General features: G+C 39.5%; 1 protein-coding gene across 2 annotated transcripts in view; it reads right to left on the bottom strand.

Moving 5' to 3' along the window:
- The window catches only part of PRKG1 (protein kinase cGMP-dependent 1), a 1,263,025-nt gene that overhangs the window by 369,726 nt on the left and 872,499 nt on the right, over positions 1-20,800 (bottom strand). The gene's annotated exons all lie outside the window — the stretch shown is intronic.

The raw sequence follows: 20,800 nt of genomic DNA on the forward strand, positions 1-20,800 counted from the left end.
AGCTTCCTCTCTCCCCAACTCCCTCCAGCTAGGTCAAGTTCTCCCACCATGAGCTCCTGTATCCCTTGCTAATACCGTCATTAGATACTTAATCGGGTATTTGTTCCTGGGTGTTCTCCCTGTTAGGATTTAAACTCCACAAAAAGAAGAAAGATTTATTGGTCTTGTTTAACCCCTGCGTTTTCTATTATTTACAAATAACTCAATAGAGGATGCTGAGGAAAGTTATGAAAGCATAGATGTGTGAATGCTTCCTGTGACAATTAGAAAGATCAGATCAGACAGGGTGGAGAAAAAAACCAGACTCGGTAGACCAGGAAACTTATTAATTCTTCTTTCCTCCTCTTATTTCCCCCCCACTGACCAGCAAATGAAAATACTGAGTGATGTTAAATGCATAAACCCATGAGTTATTTTATATTTGAAATAGTAATAAACTTAAAAAAATTTAAAAAAAAAAAACACTTCATCAACACATAATTTGTGAAGCACCACTGGAAAATCTAACTGGGATATAGAACTAAATTCCCATTTAATCCCATCTCGGTGCTTGAATAGAGAGAGGATGCTAAATGAACACATACACGTTTATATATCTGATTTTTGACTTAGCAAATTACTCCAGCTTGAGTAGAAAGAAACAATGAAAGAAGCCACAGACTACTATTTGGATGTAAGCATGGAAGTTCTGTTAATTTGTCACTCTGATTCCTATTACTTAATGTAAAGCCTATTGGTAAAATCCCAGGGTTTTACAAAGAGGTAGAACAATTCACCCAGGACCATCTGCTCCACCAGATTTACTGCTGCAGCCTTGGCCACGTGGGTTTTAATTTCCAGAAGGCAGTCTATTTCAGCAGCTGGATGGAACTTATCTCAGAAAGAGAGGAAGACAGAAGAAGCTGTTACCCGAAGTGATGCAGATTGAAAAATCTAGCCCTTCCTTGTTCTTTTAATGAGCTGTATCTCCGAGTCTCCTAAGATCTAAGAACCAATAGAATGCCCCCTTCCCAGTGGGTATTTGCAGGAAACAAACTATAACTGAGTTTTTCTCCTTTCATTGTAATTAGCCCCCTTCTTTAGACAGGGGCTCCGCTATTTATTTCAACAATGGCTATGTCTATGCCAAGCCATAACAATAATACTTCAGTGTTCCTCAGAGTTCTTATCTATGAAAAAAATATATATTTGCTTGACTATGTAATACACTAAATGGAAACGGAAACATTAAGTTTTAGGGGGGCACTTTACATTACCTTCTACAAGTTCATTTTTTTCCCCTAGCTTTGAGGTATAACAAAATTAGAAGATATTGAAAGTGTACATCATCATGCTATGATACACATCGTAAAGGGCGCTTCCCATCCAGTTCATTAACACAACGGTCACAAGTTTTTTGGGTTTTTTTGGTGGAAAACATTCCAGTTGTCCTCCTTTAGCATAACTCACAGTGGGAAAGATCATCCTCACGGAATTACAGATGAGATACAGACTTTATTCATCCTAAACCACAGCTGAAAATTTGTATTCTTTTACTAGCCTTTTCCTGTGTCCTAGACCCTCCAGCGCCCTGCAACCATTTTTCTACTGGATCTTTCTCTGAGCTTGACTTTTATTTAGGTTCCACATTTACATGACACAATGTATCTGTCTTTCTCAGTCTGGCCTGTAGACTTAGCATAATGCCTTCAAGGTCCATCCCCGGCTGCAAATACAAACTGTAGGATTTCCTTCTTTCTCATGCTTGAATAATGTTCCATTGTATACTTATCATGATCTCCTACTTAAATGTCTCACAGCCTTCAGCAGCACTTGTTACTAACAAAAATTAAGGGTGATTTTTAAGAAGAAAGACTATAAAAAACTATCCATAACAACTAGAGAACTTCTAGATTGAACAAAATAGAAAGCAATTAAAAAAATAAATAACTCCACTTTAGAAAATTGCTCTGAAAACATTTCTGGAGCCATCTTTAAAATCTTAAGATATTTATTACTGCAAACACTTCATAAGGTCTCTCATATAATTTGCTCTTTAAGAATTATTGGTTACCAGTAGCTTGAACACCAAGAACTGAGAATACTCATAATTTGGAATTCTACCCATGAAATGTGGTTATATTTCTCCCAAATACATCAAAAGATTCCACTGATATGGACATATAATTCAAGATGAAGTTGTTTATGATTTAGAAAACTTAAGGCAAAATAATTATCAGGACAAACTTTGAGAACATGTTTCAACAGTAGAGGAGGATATTTAAATGTATGTAAAAATAATTATAATTATTTGCATGCTAATTACAAGTAAATCTTACATATCTATTAAAACATTTTGCTCCCTAAGGACTTTCAATAGGCCTGAAGTTATAGAACACATTTGAATGTAATGTAATGTAATAGACATGATTTAATATATGTAAAGCTTCACCAGTGGCTTTTTAAGTTTTTTTAAGATTCATTTTAGAGAGAGAGAGGGAGGGAGGCAAGGAAGGAGCAGAACGGGCAGAAAGAGAGGAAAAGCTTAAGCAGACTCCCCAGTCAGTGGGGAGCCTGACACAGGGCTCAGTCTCACAACCCCAAGATCATGACCTGAGCCAATTCTGAGAGTCCTATGCTTAACAGACAGCACGACCCAGGTGCCTCACCACTGGCTTTTCTAACAGATTGAAGTAAGCACTTGGTATTTGCAATGACAATAAGTGAAGATGAGATGAGTGCTTTCTATTTGCCAGGCACTAGGCTAGGGATATCACAGAAAGCATGAAGGTTCGTTTCACAACCACCTTCTGAAATAATCCATTTCACAAATTTGACAAGCACCACCTTGAGAATTTGCCTGAGATCATAGCACTCGATGTAGGTGAATGATGAGAAGGACACGGAGCTCGTCACTTACCCACTGAGCTACACAGTTTACAGTAAAAGTATTATTAGCAAATGCCTCATGCAGCTTTTCATGCAACTTTCAAACCAGTTCCATATACTTTTATACAATGATTTGGATATGAATAGTATTAAGAATATGAGATTTGTTAACAAATAATTTTTTTGATTTTTTTTATATTTTGATTTTTTTTTATTCTTTGATTTTTACTATGAAAACATTTGAACAAATTGAAAGGCTGAAAGAATAGTTCAAGAATCACCTGTATCCCTACTATCCAGATTTGCAACTGTTACCATCTTTGTTTCTTCTACCCTCAGTTTGTCTTTTCCTACCTGTATAGTGATAAAAAGGCTTATAGATATTTTGATGAAATATTTGATAGTTGCAGATATCACCTTACCCCTAATCTTCACTTATTAAAAATAAGAACACATTCCTAAATAACTATAATACATTATAATACAATCAGAAAATCAACTTCGATTCTGGATACCATCTAGTATGTTTCATATTCAATTATTGTTCAAAAATGTCTTTCCTGGTTTGTTTTTTCTTCTCAAACCAGGATCCAGTAAGATTCTACACATTGGTTATGGCTGTTACATTCTTCTAGTCTCTTATTCTAAAAGATCCTTCCACCCTGCCTTCATGGCATTGACTTTTGGAAGACACTGGGACCATGGTCTCATTGGATGTCTCATATTCTGAATTTACCTTAATGATTTTATTTTTGCTAATCCACTCCTTCAAAGTTACAACAGAGGGGAAAGGAAATCCAAGTAGAAAAAATTATATCTCAGCCATGTGTTGATGATCTATCTAGATAGATAGATAGATTGCATATATATTGCATATGCAATATATACAAAATAACATAATCGTATATAGAAGTTCTTGGAAGGTGATCTGAGAGACTATGCTAGACCTTTTTGAGGGGTTTCTTAAAGTCAAAGCAAATAGTTTAAGTTGCAATTTGCCTTTTTCACCTTAGTTTTCACATATGTACCACAGAATCCCCCAGAGACTCCATGACATATGGTAATGATGACATCACTTTGATATATATGTGTGGATTTCATATATATACACATTTATAATAAACACATAATATATAACACATATTATATATTATATATACTTATGCTTGTAAGCTCTTGTGTTTCCTAGAATTTTTTTTTTTAAGGTAGTGTGTAGGTTTAGGATATGTGTGCTATTTGCAGAAATTAACTCAGTATAATTTCAGTAATTCTGGGCTCTTACTAGACATTTTTCACACATGTAACTTTATTATTGTCCAACATATCATTATTTTGAACTCCTAAGTAACTATGGTTATTCAGGCTTGATACATGTTCCTTGTGTCAAGGTGAAAAAGAAAAAAAAAGAGGAAGAAGAAGAAAACACATTTGGATAACTTCTGTTGCAGTAATCATTTTATATTTTTTCTTCAAAAACATTTTTTTAAAGATTTTATTCATTTATTTGACAGAGATCAAAAGCAGGCAGAGAGAGAGGGGGAAGCAGGCTCCCCGCTGAGCAGAGAGCCTGAAGCAGGGCTCAATCCCAGGACCCTGAGATCATGACCTGAGCCGAAGGCAGAGGCTTCAACCCACTGAGCCACCCAGGTGCCCCTTCAAAAACATTTCTAACTGTAAAAATTTTATCTAACGCGGTTATAATTCTAGAATTTTGTGATTATTGGTATTAAGAACTTAATAAAAGAAAGTTTATTATCTTTTTGTTCACTTTTAGGGATGGATCACTACTTTGAAACATGAGAATGGAAGACTCCTCAAACTACAGCTGCCAATTTCTAAACCTAAAGACACCGAAAAACATAAAGGACACATCAGAGAATTTTCTGACTCATGGATGGATAAATCTTGTCCAAAGCAATCTGGAAACACTATAAATGAGGAAAATATGACAATAGCTAGTTCTCCCCCTCAATGTTACAATTTACCTTATTGCCTTACACAACAGAGTATTTCAAAATTAACTTTATCATGCTAGTTATGTCATTTTGAGCCCAATCATGGACAAATTCCTTTTCAGGGAAAAGGAAATTGAGCTTTTAAATGTAGTCATGATGAAGTTTTGAGAAACAAAACTGATTTGGTACGCTTCTCAGATTAAGAAGGAGAGCATTTTACAGGATGAGTGATCATTAAGTCCTGGCTGGAATGACCTCCAGGACAACTCAGAGACCCCTGAAGCCACGCAGACTTGACTCCATGCCTGCTGGATGACCTCAGTACAAGAAAGCATTGCACTGTCTCCGTCCAATGATACAGTATCTTCTTGCATTTAAAACAGAGCTGCAAGGACAAAAAGGAGTTGAGATCTTTTTTACAGAAATGTACTTTTGCTGTACCAATGGATGCATCTATAGCCGTGGCTAGACTTGCTCCTTTGGTTGTATTTATTTGATATCAGAACCAACTGATCATCAAAAAAAAAAATCATCTTTTCGATGAGCACTTGGCAACAGACACCTGTGGTATTGGCTGCTCCCTTTGGAATAACTGTCCATGATGATGGTTTACCCTGGCACAAGTGATGCTGATATTTACATAGATGGTGCAGGAGCAGCTGTGGCCCCTCAGCACAAATTAAGGCAGTAACACTAAACTGCTGCAGGTGCCATTAAGTTCTTCATCACCACTTACAGTTAGAAGTTAAATAAATGCCAGAGTTACTTTCAAACATTTTTGATGCAACAGTAAGAGTTATTCATTTTATCATGTTTCAACGCTTGAATATGTGTTTTTTTGAACACTGTAACAAAGTGACAAGTCCACTTACAGCCCTTCTGGGGCTACTGAAGCACGACGGCTGTCTCAGGGAAAATCACTTGCATAATTGTTGGAGTTGCAAGATGAAGAGTTCCACTTTTTATATGGAACATCATTTTTACTTGGCAGTGATCAACCAACTGTGGTTATGCAGATTTGAGGATCTGGCAGACAATTCTTCAAAAAGAACAAAGTGAGCCCATGACTTCAAAAACAAAACCAAAAATCCAAAAAACCAGCAGTATTTGTTGCCAATGATAAGATGTAAATTCTCAAATGAAAATTAAAACATCCGACAAACCTTATCTGCCACTTTGGGCTCAATACCTTTCTGATTCTCGAAGACTCTTCTGATGAGATATCAATGATAGGTGGATATTATCAAATGGGAGGGTTGTTTTTTTTTTAATTGGGAATTCTGCATAACTTGGTGAACCAGTATTTTCCAGATGATTGATGCATGATGTTACAAAATCATGCATGAAGAAAGATCTATTCAAAGTACAAGATGAATCAATGGATCTTAATGTAGTAACTATTTCACATTCCATATTGTAATTAACCTTTAATAAACTACCACTTGTTGGGTAATGCTATAATATTAAATAAGAACATCCAAAATTAGCTGAAAAGACCATCAGCTTACTTCTCCCTTTTCCTACTACATCTCCCTCTGGGAATGATCTTTTCATATAGTTCAACCAGAACAAGAGAAATTTAACAGATGGAATACAGAAGCAAATATGAGAATCTCTTCCACTAAGCCAGATACTAACAGATTGGCAAAAATGTAAACTTAAACTTCTATTTGCACTAAGTTCTGTTTGTTTGTTTTGGGAAGATATAGTCATCTTTATTAAAAATCGGCTACTTTACGTTAAAATACAGTGTTTATTTTTGGCATGTTTAAATGTATTAGTAAACATTTTTAAATATTCTCATTTTTACCTCCTAATATTGTAAATATTGATACATACAACCCACATAAGTTGGGGAACCACTGATGGGATTTATTGATAAAAACCATGTACGACATGGAATACCTACAGGATATTATTACAAGGAAAATGTGACAAAAATTATGGAGACTCTCAGATAGTTGTTTTTACTAAATCCGCTTATAGTTACAAGTAGAGAGTCTTTGCTGGAGAGTATCACAAAGGTAACGAGTACGTTAGGTGGAGTAACAATCTTTTTTATTTTTTTCCTTTTATCTTTCTGTTTTCAAGATTTTCTGTGTTAGGACTATATATTTTGTCAAACACAGTATTACAAAATACACAATCATGGTTCCAGCTAAATAAAACATACCTGATGGGTCCATTTCAAAGAAAACTATTTTTAGTGTTGTTAAAATACTGGTTTAATTCAATTATTTATTACTCCCTCAAACTTGAGTGCCTATTAGGGGCCATGAATTGTTGTAGGTGTTTGGGATTCATCAACAAATGCAAAGGTTCCTGTGTATTGATCAAAGAACTAGTAAATAGTAAACATAACATATATCGTACATGTGATATTTTACACTCATGTATATATCATAGAGCACTATAGGTTAGGGCTCCAGCATTTTCCACAAACAAAACAAAACAAAACAAAAAGTCCCACAGGGTAGCAGGGATTACAATGGGAGGGGGTTTAAAATGAAAGATTGAACTGGATTAGGATGTCCTCATTGATAATGTGAGATTGTCACAGACATCTGAGCGGTGGGAAGGACAGTTAACCACAGATCTAAGAGAGAGGATCCAGGTAGAGGAACCAGGAGGGCAAGGGGTCTGCAGCCCTTAGTGGATTCCAGGAGCAGCACGGTGGGGCTCTAGTGTCCAGAGTTCAATGGCTGGGGGAGAATGGAAGAGCACAGGCATCAAGAGGGAAGGGGAAAAATGCAGATCACGAAGGAGCATGTGCCTCTCACCCCCCAAAGGAGTTGGCTTCCATCTGAGTGAAACGTGCAGACACTGCAGGGTTCTGAGTGGGTGTGGCAAGGTCTCGCTCCCAAATTAAAAGGACCCTCTCCCAGCTCTGTGGAGAGCCAATTCTGTGGAGAGCCAATGGCCAGGCAGCCACAGTAGAGACTCTAGATCAGCGAGGAACCTCAATTCCCATCTGACAGATGCATTTGCAAAAGGGGGAAGCAGTTGGCACTTGAGCTCTGTGATAGGGTCAGATCAGGCAGCGTGATTTCCCGGTGGACTGGATGTGGGATCAGAGGGAGGGAGGTGGAGGAGGACTTTGTGGTCAGCAATCTGTAAGAACAGTTTATTTTTCATACCCCACAAACAATTTGTTTTCAAACCTACTAAGTAGCAAAGGGCTTGACTTTATCAGGTTTTCATTTTTAAATATCATCAGAGTATTAGATGTAGTCCCATATGTCTAAGGGAAGACATCTCCAGCCAAACTAAGTGTGGAGCTAGTTCATCAGTGTCCTCTACCAAGAGCACAGCACGAGGTGGCAGAACTTATCTTCAGGTAGCATTTGGAGACAGGAAGCCTTTATATTCTGCTATAAGAAATCAGCTCAGTATCAAGTTGAATGCCAAGAATATCGACAGGTACTATTTATTTCTGCGCCAATGGCTTCCTACAGCTCATGCCAATTGAATAAAAGCGGAAATCTCTGACTTACCAAGGAAACCAATTTCTACCGATGAAGGATTAAGTAAGGGTCCTTCTTCATCTCACAGATACCTGAGCCTTCCCCTTAATGAGCTCACCAATGCTTCCCCCCATCCAAAATACTTTGCTCCCCTGATGAGATCATTTGGCATCAATCCGGCTTCAGTCTGCTCTGCAATGGTCTTGTAACTGATCTTCCTTCCTGGAGTCTCTTGTGGCCCCCTCTGTGTATTACTCACTCATCACTGCCAGATTTATTGTCTGTCGGCAGCATTCAGCTCTTACCACCCAATGAATGGCTCCAACCTCCAAAGGCTAGCTCTTATCTCACCAGATTCTAAGAATTACCATTTTTCCTGTGTATAAAGATACTTGAAATAAAGCAAACCATTATGGAGACATCATTAAGGTATAATTTTATCATCTGCATGATACAATGCAAACGCCTTAGCCTGGACCGGTGGGTAGTGAGTAAGCATATGGGCCTCCGGATGGAAGAGAATCAAGCTGAGTTAAGCTCTGCTGCTAATTACTAGCTATGCCCCTTGCAAGCAGTTTGACTTCTCGAGGTCTCAGCCTCCTTCCCTTAAAAAAAGGCGGGATAGATCTTACCACCCACTGCATAGGGCTGTGTTGAACATAAGAAAAATAGCAGATATTAAGTATTAAGAAGGTTCCTGGCACATAGGAAACATCCAATAAACTTCAGCAGCCACCACAATTATAAACATATTTTTGTTCTAAAAGTTATCATTGTTTAAGACCTTCAATAATCAAAATAAATGTTCTAATAATATAATCTCATTATAGACTCAAGAGTGCTAGAAATGCACATTTCTTCACTCTCTTCAATTAAGGTATATTTGATCTGGGGTAGGAACCCTTCTTTCTCAGGTATGTCTTCTCTGAAGACATTCATTGTTCAGGCCTTCCTCAAGGTCACACCCAACCCAAGAGTCAGGTCATACCCAGAAGGCAGAAAGTAAAATCTTTCATCTCTCTGCTTTCAAGGTCACCAAAGACACTTGATGTCCAATGGCTCTCTGCTCTTGTGCCCATAGATGACAAAGGGGACCTTTGGTCAAGCGGGGAACCCTGATGCTTCTAGTTAGCCTTCCCAGGTGAGTCTGTGCAGAGAAATCCATTCCTGGAGAATGATTTACAAGGTCTTCTCTTTCTCCATTTGACTCCAGACACTCTGCAATCTCATTAAATGCATTTAGGCTTTAAAAAATAGAGAGCATCTTATCTTCCAGAAGTCTCTAGTATTGACCACAAATTCTCAGATCAAGAAATTCACATGTTTACTGCAGCATTATTCACATAAGCCAAGACAGAGGAACAGCCTAAGGAACCCATCAATGGAGGGAGTAGATAAAGATTACGTGAGACATAGATACACAGGTGTCTCTATGGTATGGGTTATGTAATAGAGTCACACATATAGAGGTGATAGACACAGACTAGTATTCAGCCATGAGAAAGGAAGACGTCTGCCATTACAGCATGGATGGACCCTGAGCACATTTTGCAAGTGAGAAAAGTCAAACAGAGAGCGCCAAGTACTTTAAGATATCACTTATTTGTGGAATGTAAAAAAGCCATTTTGATAAAAACAAAACAAAACAAACAAAAAAAGCAAAAACAACAAAAAACCAAAAACAAACAAAAATAACCCCAAAACCCAGTAAAATAGTGGTTACCAGGTCATAGGGAAGGGGGGTGGAAATAAGACAGATATTTAAGGGTACAAACTGACAACAGTAAATAAAAATATTAGTAGGCAAGTCATGAAGATACATATAATGCCCAGCGTAGTAAATCCAGGCAAGTAAACTGGCTAAGAGTCTAGAGCTTAATTATTACAGCTCTAGAAGAATGATGTGATGGAGGTAATTATTGTCATAATGGCAAACAAATTACAATATATAAATGTATCAAATTAACACAGTGTATACCTTAAATTTGTAATGTTATATGCCAAATATGGTCGATTAAAAAAAAGAGAGAAGGCCTGCAGATCTGTCTGGAAAAGAGGAAGGGGTGTAGTAACGGGAAAAATTTTCAGCAATTTATATATGAATAAATAAATCCATCACTAGTATTTGCAGAGGCCTGATGTCTTATGCAACCAAGCACTGTCCACAACAACCACCGTTTCCCACAACACACACACAGACACAGCTACCTGTCTCGTCTGCACTTGGACATGGGGTCGACAATAGCAGAGTGGGAAGAAAGGAGCTGAGGAGAGGTCCAAGCAGACCTTGGAAGTGAGCTCAAAGCTATCCGGGCAATGGACTTCCAGGGTCCAGATCCCTGCATGTGGTCTAGCAGGGACTCTACCCAGGAGAGAGTAGGGAGGCACCCCTCTGAAGTAAAGGGCTCCGGGACAGGCAGCTCTAGGTCCTTGTCCTCTTCTGCCCTGCCCTCAGTGCCCTCCATGAGTGCTGCAGCCCAACACCCCCTGCACACCTTCTGTCATGTCAACCCTTCTAGGACATTCTCCCACATCTCTTTAGTCATCTGACATTTCTCCATTCAAATGACTAATGTAATTGATGGCAGGAACTACAATTCAATGCTTAAAAAAAGAAAACCTATAAAACTGTTATCCCTGCAATTTTCACTTAGACAAGGGTTCTATTCCCATCAGAGAGGTATCTTTCCTACGACCCTCACACTAAGCAGCATGTGTGAGAGACGCCAGTCTCTTGAGCTCTAGGAGTCTGTTTTCACCTCTAATACAGAAATAATCCTTCTGGCCTGAGCAATCTCAGATGCCATGAAATACTGTGTGAGACAAATTTGCTTGCCACTGAACAAAGACCAGCGATCACATTACATAAGCACAATAAAAATACTGATAGTACAGTCTTAAATAGGATCTTCTAGAACTATGAAATATCCAAACTTCCAAGTTTGATTTTAATGTTAATTCTGCAAAATCACTGACTTTTCCAAAGTACGGACTAACCCGTTAGACCAAACCCTTGTTCAAAATGTCCTAGAACTGTGGTTTCCAAACCTGAAAGTCATTAGGAATTCAGATTCAACAAGTCATGGAGTGGATTCTAAGAAAGCAATATATTTTTCAAAGTGGTAATAAAATATAAATCTATAACATAGTTTTATCATTTTAATGTTTTTTAGGTGTACAGTTCAATGGCATTAAATAAAGTCACAGTGTTGTGCAAACATCACCATCCTCCATCTGTACAATTTTTTCAGCCTCTCAAACTGAAACTATACCAATTAAGCATGAACTCCCCATTCTCCTCTCTCCCCAGCCCCTGGCGGCCACCATTTGACTTTCTGCCTCTGTGAATTTGGCTCCCCTAGGGGCTTCGTATAAATGCAATTTTACAGTGTTTGTCTTTTGGTGACAGGCTTAATTCACTTAACTTAATGTCTTCAAGGTTCATCCATGTTATCCAAGATAATGTTTTAACATCTTCCCAGATGATTTTAACGCACAGCAAGGTTGACAGCTTTACCAATTGTTTTCAGTTGGTAAGTGAGAATGTAAAATAACCACAAAGAATCAGTCCAGCTTATTTTCTGAAGTGAATTCTTTCCCACCTATATCATTTCTTATCATTTTATTTGTTACTGTGTTATTTTATTGTGCTATATTATTCTGCTATGCTGTGTTTTCTGCTGCGCTATGTTTTCTGCTGTGCTATGTTATTTTGTTATGTTATATTTTAAGGCTTTAGCTTCCTTGATCAGAAAATGAAAACAAAATTTACCTAGCTCATGGGACACTTGTGAGTATAAGTAAGTAGGAAGCACTTAGCAAAGAAGCCGCCATCGGGCAAGCACCCAGTTAAAGGGACCTACCATTGAGCTTGTGTAATACTACACTTAACAGAGCGCATCACGTAGCAGGTACTCAAAAGCGTGCAAGTTAAAGGAATATATGCAATGAAGCCAAATACGATGAAATGATAGTGATTTGGGGCCAAGATGGTGCAGTTTGCACACTGCCCCAAGGCACCTGCCTGGGGACAAATGCAAGCTCACGCTCAGCCTACCGCCTCCCCTCAGCATGCCCCCCCATTTCACCCTGGAAGGGGTTGCATCAGCCCAGAGGACAGGCCACTTCTTATACTTCAAAACAGGTGACTTCTTCCTGGCAACCTTAGTCTGTGCAAAAGATCTTCTGCTTGTTATTTTTCAGAAACCACAGGACTACTGCCTTAAGGCTATTTACTCAAGAAAAATTCAGAAAAGAAAATTATTTATTGATATAGAGCCTTCTTTAAAATCTGTTAGAAGAGCTTTTGGGAGGAAAAAAAAAAATACACTGAAGAGCTGCTTTCAAAATCAGAACTAAGGTCACCCTTGTGCCACAGCCGCCACGGCCATGAGGAGAGGCGCTGATGACATACGTGATTAAATTACCTCAGAAATGCTTAATAGCCTCTAACCCTGTGGCTTCTTTGGAAGACCACACTGTACCTTATCTTTGCTCTGTAAATCTTCCAACAGCCTGCGCCTACGCAAAAATAGAATCCGATGGGTTTTTAGGGAATTCGACAAGTTACATCTGATTATTAAAACTAAAAAAACAGCATATAACCTTTCAATGTTTCATGTTGCACTAACGGTAATCAGCCTAAAAGCTTCTGCCGTGAGTTTCTACCCTATCTTTGGAACCCTGGGAGGCGTGATCCCTTGCCCTCAGAGGCCAGGTCTTCCTTCCACCAGTGTTTCTCCACAGGGTGCTGCTGGCTCATGGACAGGATTCATTGTCAATGTGCAATGGAGTCCTACGTGGGCAGAGCCTGTAACATCTCTTGTTCCTACCTGTGAAGTGTCATGGGACAAGCCAACAGCCTTTAGGAGTGATACTGTCCAAGATTTGGCACCATCACTCTACCACTTCCCTAATGTTCCCAGTTCACCAAATGAGGTTGCTAGGGGATCTGCCTAAAACGTCACAATCCTGGCAACGTGCTCCAATTTCCATCTGCCAGGGGTTGGATACCTATTACCCAGGAACTGAAACACTTGACAGCCATCTGTTTGAAGTGCTTCTGGAACCTAGCTACTTGCCCATAGACAAGCAGAAGGTAGGACTCTTCCCCCTTGGTTTATGGCTATTTCCAAAGCCACACTATTCAAAACATTGTTTCTGCACTATGTAAAGAGACATTCCCTACCAAAAGGATTCCATATCCATCTGTTGAAGGGCATTTCGGCTCCTTCCACAGTTTGGCTCTTGTGGACATTGCTGCTATGAACACTGGGGTACATGTGGCCTTCTTTTCACTACATCTGTATCTTTTGGGTAATTAAAGATATGGTCCATATACACAATGGACTATTACTCAGCCATCAGAAAGGATGAATACCCAACTTTTGCATCAACATGGATAGGACTGGAGGAGATTATGCTAATGAAGTAAGTAGAGAAAGTCAATTATATGGTTTCACTTACTTGTGGAGCATAAGGAATAATATGGAGGATGTTAGGGGAAGGAAATGATAAGTGAATTGGGGGAAATTGAAGGGGGAGATGAACCATGAGAGACTGTGGACTCTGGGAAACAAACTGAGGGTTCCGGAGGGGAGGGGAGTGGGGGGATGCCTGAGCCTGGTGATGAGTATTAAGGAGGGCACAGATTGCATGGGGCACTGAGTGTTATACTCAAACAATGAATCTTGGAACGCTACATCAAAAACTATTGATGGGGGCGCCTGGGTGGCTCAGTGGGTTAAGCTGCTGCCTTCGGCTCAGGTCATGATCTCAGGGTCCTGGGATCGAGTCCCGCATCGGGCTCTCTGCTCAGCAGGGAGCCTGCTTCCCTCTCTCTCTCTCTCTCTGCCTGCCTCTCCATCTACTTGTGATTTCTCTCTGTCAAATAAATAAATAAAATCTTTAAAAAAAAAAAAAAACTATTGATGTACTATATGGTGACTAACATAACACAATTTAAAAAAAAAAAAAAAAAAAAGATTCCATAGCCAAATAAGGAAATTCTGAGCTATAGAAATTTTAAAAATGTTCTTTACATATCAGGGTCTTAATTTTTTTTTTTAATTAGAAAGTTAACTGAGAGGGAAAAGAGATAACCTCTTAATTCAAGATTATTTATTAAGTTTTTTAGCAACTAAATCCAATGCTACACGGTTTGGAATCATTCGCTTATATTAAGGTGACAGAGTTTACAAGTCCCTGGGCTCGACGTACAGTAGACTTTAATATGGTCTCATAGTGAGTCGGTCCCCATTTTCAGGATGAAATTCAGTCACCATCTTCTCTGAAAAGCCTAGCTTGAGCATCTCCCTCATCTCCGCACCTGTCTTTCTCCTCATTCCTGGTAGACTCTGCACAGGCACATCTGCAAAGCAGTGGGGTCTTGATGTCTCTCATATGAGCTCCTGAGGTAAGTTGTGTCTACCTCAGCCTTAGCGATCCCTGTTTAGTCATCTGCCTCACTCTAGCCAGTTTAGTCATCTGCCTCACTCTAGAATCACCAACAGCCCACCGGCTCACCACCTGTTGTTGTATATCAAGTTTTAATAGAAGACAGCCATGTTACTGGTTTAAAGACGGTCTATAGCTGCTTTCATGGTATAGTGGTGGTGTAGTTGCAATGCAGTCTTTACAACCTTCCCACCTAGAATACTTACTACTTGGCTCTCTAAGGGAATGTTTACCAAACCCTCCCCTGGTCTTTCAGCATCTTGAGGTCAAGGACAGCATCCAATTCCTTCAGCTTAATGCCTGGTCAATAGGAGATGCTCAATGTTTGTTGACTGAAAAAAAATGTTTTCCCTTTGAAAATCAATCCAGGGATAGGTGATCTTGGAGTAACTGTTTTAATAAAGTTGGAGGGATGGAACAGTCAAGCCAGGTCACATAGCCAAAGATCTTATTCAAGGTTCAATAGTTTTTGTTGTTTTTGACTTGGAAATACATACTAAGAGAAAGTTAACCTTTAACAAATAAAACCCCTCATTTAGAAGTATATAAACCCAAGGAAGAACAGGATTCAAAGGTCACTGTGTAGAACATCTTTCACATATTAATTCTTGATAGAATATCAAGAACTGATATCTTCCAATATCAGTTTGAATTTTTCAAACAAAGCCCCTAGTTTTACCCTTGGGAAATAATTTCTGAATACAATTGTTTAATAAGTGCCTTTTTCTGGAATGCAAGAAAAATCATCTTTTTATTTATTCCATATTACTCCTAAATCCATTCTTTACCAAGATATTTTCTTTTTTGATTTTATAATAAAATTTTAGAAAGTATAAGAATGCAGAGAAATAAATTTCCATCCTCAAAAAAAGAACAACACCAATTATTGGAACCTCTGATAAAGCATTTTATCAGTAAGGCTCAAAAGTCAATAAAAGAATCAAATTCATGACTTCTAAGAGTTTTGCCTTAATTATAAAGCTTACCCAGAAACAGATGGGAGAACTAGGATTAATTTATATGATCTGCATATTAAATCCCTTTCAGCTTAAGATTTAGTATACTATTAGTAATTATCACTCATTTTTTAAGGGACTTCTTACATAACATGGTTAAGGGTGGTTATCAAGCACTTGTATGCCAAGTGCTTTTCTTACTTTAACAATGATAATAACCATCACTAACATTAATTCACCATATACTGTAGTTCAGGTATCCTGTTAACAGCTTTATGTGATTTATGAACATGAACAACCTGTCTTCTGCCAAAAAGGATTTAAAACAATTTATACAATGATATATGTTCCTTCTATTACCATAGGTATTAATTTTCAGGCAAGCTTGGTGACAGCTTAGTCCTAAATTGATGCAGATTTCCTAAACTTATTGTGTGACTAATTGAATAAATACCATGTAGGAGATAATTTTTTTTGCAGTCAGACAATGGACTATATTAATCGATAAATTGGTTTATCCTATGATATCTGTAAGCAATGATGGGGGGCTATATTATCTTTTTAGATTGGCATTTTGATTTCCGACAAATGTCATAATCTAAAGGAGTGACTTGGATAAGACATGTAGGAATTAGGGCAGATCAATAAGAAAGCTGAGAATGGGTACCAAGTAGATGGCCTTCTGTATCTGTCAGGCCTGAAAGAAATAAACTGACACAGCAGTAAGCATAGAAAGAGAGTCAATTATTCGGGGCAAAAATTAGGTCACTCTCACTTTACAATGGCAATTAAAACACCATTATACTATGTTTAAGCATTTAATAATTTCAGCTCAGTCTTCACATATTTTTGCTCTCATTAAAATTTAAGTTTGTTACTTTAACTACAGTCTTAAATGTGAGAGGCCTATAGGGGGATATTAAATGTCAAATCAACCTTAATGGTGTTTTTTTAAGATATGACCATATGTCTACATTTCCGACATTTTAAAAACCAGTTCTTATGTGCTAAGCACAGTAGAATAGTAACCATGCAACTTTGAACAAGTTAATTAACCTGAGTCTGTTTTCTTATCAGTGCAATGAGGATAGTAGAATTCTATATAAAAGATGTTACTTTACTATTCAATCACACTTTAGGTTCTCTCATTATCCACACCATGCATGTGAAAAGATGGGACCCGAAACCATTCACATACCCCTTTATCTCCCTGGGTCTAAGTGACTGATCCTGGACTCAAACCCAGAGCTGGTACTTCAGTGGAAACTCAACCAAACATGACTGGGATTCATTAGCCAAAATCTTGGATCACTTAGCTAGCACACCTTAGAGAGTTAAATATAAGTTTGACAATATCACCCTCCAGCCTCCACTCCCAAGCTTGTAGGTTTCCCTGCTTTATCTATGGGGAAAGCCAGTGGCCCTTTCAGAAATTGAAGCTGCTTCCATGCGGAGTCTACACAACCCATAGCGGCGGGGATGGAAGGTTCCAAGATGGCACGTGCCATGAAATCCCAGGCAGAAGCAGTATTAACACTTTGGGCCAAGATGTCAGAGATTGCTGTAAGACGAGACGTGGTCCTTTTTCTGAACTGGAATATTTTATGGCCAAAACATTTAGTTGGACTAATCTAACTTAGGTGTCAACACCTGCCAATAAGCTCTTTGACTTTTTTAGGATCCAAATAAGCAGTGCTTTAGCCAAAGGCAGCCATTAGTGCCAACACTCCCCTGACTTCAGATTCTGGTTGCAACCTTAACTTGTATCTCGAATAATTGAAGTGTAATGGATGTCAGCAAGAGGATGTGAAAAACCAAACCATCTCACATGAAAGGTACTGGAAATTCACAGGTCCCAAAAATACACTTTAAAACAAAACAAAACAAAACACTCTTCAATAAAATGTATCGGTAAAAATGCTAATAATCCAACTTCTGGATTCTTCAATGGCTTAGATTAAGTGGCAGAAGTTGGTATTTAAAAAGGCTGCAGTGCTGGCTGGGAAGATGTTGGAGTAGGAGGATGCCAAGCTGTCCTCGTCTCGTGGATACAACAAGAGAACCCTCAGAAGCCTAAATAACCCAGAAAACAGCCCAAAGACCAGCAGAACAAACTCCACAACCCAAGATAGGGAAGAGGCCCCAGGGAAGAAGGTGGGAAAGTGAAAATGCAATCTGAGACTTCAACAGACTCTGGCCAGCCACACATATAGAAGGGAGCCTGGGGTTTGGGGAAGGGTGAGAAACAGACTGTCACCTGGGGGCGGGGGGGGCTGCACAAACACAAACCCCCATACCAGTTGGCTGTGAAAGCAAGGGGGCAATGTCATGACTTCTTAGAACTAGCATGACTTCAAGGCTGGGATTCTAAAAATCAGCAGGCTTGGCTCTGGGGCTTCAATGGACTTAGAAAGCCATGTCCCTGCCCTTAAAGAGATAGCACACCAAACAGCATACACAGGGCAGTTTGAAAAGCACTGGGGGGGCAAATGGGAGAGTGATTTATTCATCATGGAGGGTGTTCTGAAGACACAGGGATCTCAGATCTTTCCAGGAACAAAGAACCTGGCAGGCACCATTCTCCCCCTGCACTCCTCCCCATGCCACTGGCATAAATAAGGACCACCTGCAGGAACCAGCGCAAAACCCATACATGGTATCTAACTTGCTTCCCACAAGCCCCACCCCAGACCCCAGACTTTGGTGGATTCCCCTTGCCAGGCACAGTGGGTTCAGGGCTGCCATAGTCTACCTCTCTCCTGAAAACCAGTGCAGATCTCACTGGTGTCATGGCTCCCAACCCATGCATTGTGCAGGGCTTGGGTCCCACCAGCAGCTGTGGTTGCAGGTACTACAGAAGCCTGAGGCACACCTTGTTACAAATGCAAACTCCATCCCTATGCACTTGGCCCATCTGCATAGCCCAGCCTAATCCCCACAACGGCAGCTCCAGGTCTCACTGAGCAAGCAGACCACTGTGTACCTGGTTACAGTTCATCCCACACTAGCCAGGGACAAAAAGCTGCCACAACAAGCAAAAAGAGGCACTGCAAATGACGGAACACAACAAGGCACACACAACACACATAGGAGATGCTCCCGGAAGCAGTAGGTCCTGACAAACAGCGGACATGGTGTTGGAGGGCACTCTGGGACCTCTGCTTCATAAGGTCATTACCCTCAAGATCAAAGATCAGGAGACAGAGCTGACTTTCTGGACACACAGAGACAGGCGCAGAGTTAGACAAAATGAGGACAGAGAAATATGTCCCAAGTACAAGAAGAGGATCAACCCACACTAAGCACCCTACATGAAACACATAATATGCCTAATAGAAAATTTAAAGCAATGATCATCAAGGGACTCACTCAGAAGAATAAGTCACGGAGATGTAAAGAAACTCACCAAAGACCATGATAGCCAGTCAGTAGTGAAGGTGAAGGCAAATGAGAGAGTTCAACAAGACATGTCCCGTTCCCAAGAGACGACCCAGGGCACAAGGTTAAACAGTGTTAGTTAGGCATGCCATGGACTCTCCATCCAGACATGAATGAGTGAATCGGCATCTCTGAAGTGAGCAGAAGAGAGAGTTCCAAACTCTCCCTGCTGCTCCTCCTCTGATCAAGACGGGAGGTTGATTTGTCTCTTCTTGAACCTAGGTTAACTTAGTGACTTGTTTGGACCCAAGAATGGGGTCCAAAATGCCAGTTTTGGACCATGTAAAGACCTTAGCTATTTTAAGCCAGCAACCAAGCTATCGAGAAGCTCAGCCTACGGTGTAGTGACTGGCAGTCTGAGGAGAGACTGTGGAGGATGTGAGGCCATCTTGGACTTTCCACATCTGTATAGGACTCCAGGGACGCCTCGTGGATCGCAGGACTGGACCAAGTCCAGTCAATCCAGAGAATCAGGAAAAGAAATAGATCACTGTGGTTGGAAGCCACCACATTTTGGGGTGGTTTAGGGCATATAAATAAATCATCTCAGTGATAGTATATTTACTTGTCTCCTCTATAAACAAACTTTTGTCATAATCTATGACTCCTTCAAATAAATCTATTCCTGCCTCTTGCCTGTTTTTGGTAGAACATCCTATTCTCTTCATCTTATTCATCCAAATTTGGTAGAATTTCTTATTATTTATATGAATGATATTTAGAAGTGGAAGAAGCTGACTTTTTTTTCCCCCAAAAAGGAAAGAATACTTGAATTTCAGGAAATTAGTTTAAAAAATGGTCTGTTTTAAAATGCCTTTTCTCCTAGAAAGTTTTTTAATAACCGAGCACAATTTTTTTTTTTTTTTTTTTTTTTTTTTTACCTCTGTTTATTTCCTCTGACAGTCTTAAGGCATTTGGGCACCTGGAAGGTCAAATGGACTAATAACAGGAAGACTGAGGTTGGAGACAGCCATAAGCAGACCTAAAAACTTCCTATGAACACAACAGGTTCTTTTCAAAGGACATTCATTATCTCAACCAATTCCATTTTGACACACAGACCTGCCCGGGGGAACATGCTGCCAATTTTCTCTCCAAGAAAACACCTGTGTCCTTTAAAACTCCAAAACAACTCCAGGGGAAGTAAAAATGTTAATCCATCAAGTGGTTGTTTGATTAACAGGATGGTTGAATAGCATAGATGCCGTGCCAGAGATTTGTTTCCTTTGATAAGTAACCATGTCTCTCTTATCCCCTGGGCGAAGTCATGATCACCTCCATACAGCAGTGGAGTCCTGTAAGGTTGGAATATAAAAGGTGTCTGAATTCACAGAAAATGTTGCTGCTGTGATGGTACGCACACACTTAAAATGTCTTGTAGGGGAACGTGTATAGCTCAATGGTTTGAACAGCCGACTCTTGATATTGGGTCAGGTCATGATCTCGGGTTCTGAGATGGAGCCTCTGCCTCGGGCTCCACACTCAGCAAGGAGTCTGCCAGAGATTCTCTCCCTTGGCCCCTCTCCTCACTCATGCTCTCTAAAATAAATAAATCTTCTTATAAAAATTGTCTTCTAGACTTCAATACTCATACATGCCCAAACATGTCTGGTAGGCTCCCAGTCTCGATAGGATAGCTCTCAGAAGTTTACTGGCATGAGGG

This window comes from Mustela lutreola, chromosome 4, assembly GCF_030435805.1.
Source record: "Mustela lutreola isolate mMusLut2 chromosome 4, mMusLut2.pri, whole genome shotgun sequence".
Taxonomy (NCBI): Eukaryota; Metazoa; Chordata; class Mammalia; order Carnivora; family Mustelidae; genus Mustela; species Mustela lutreola.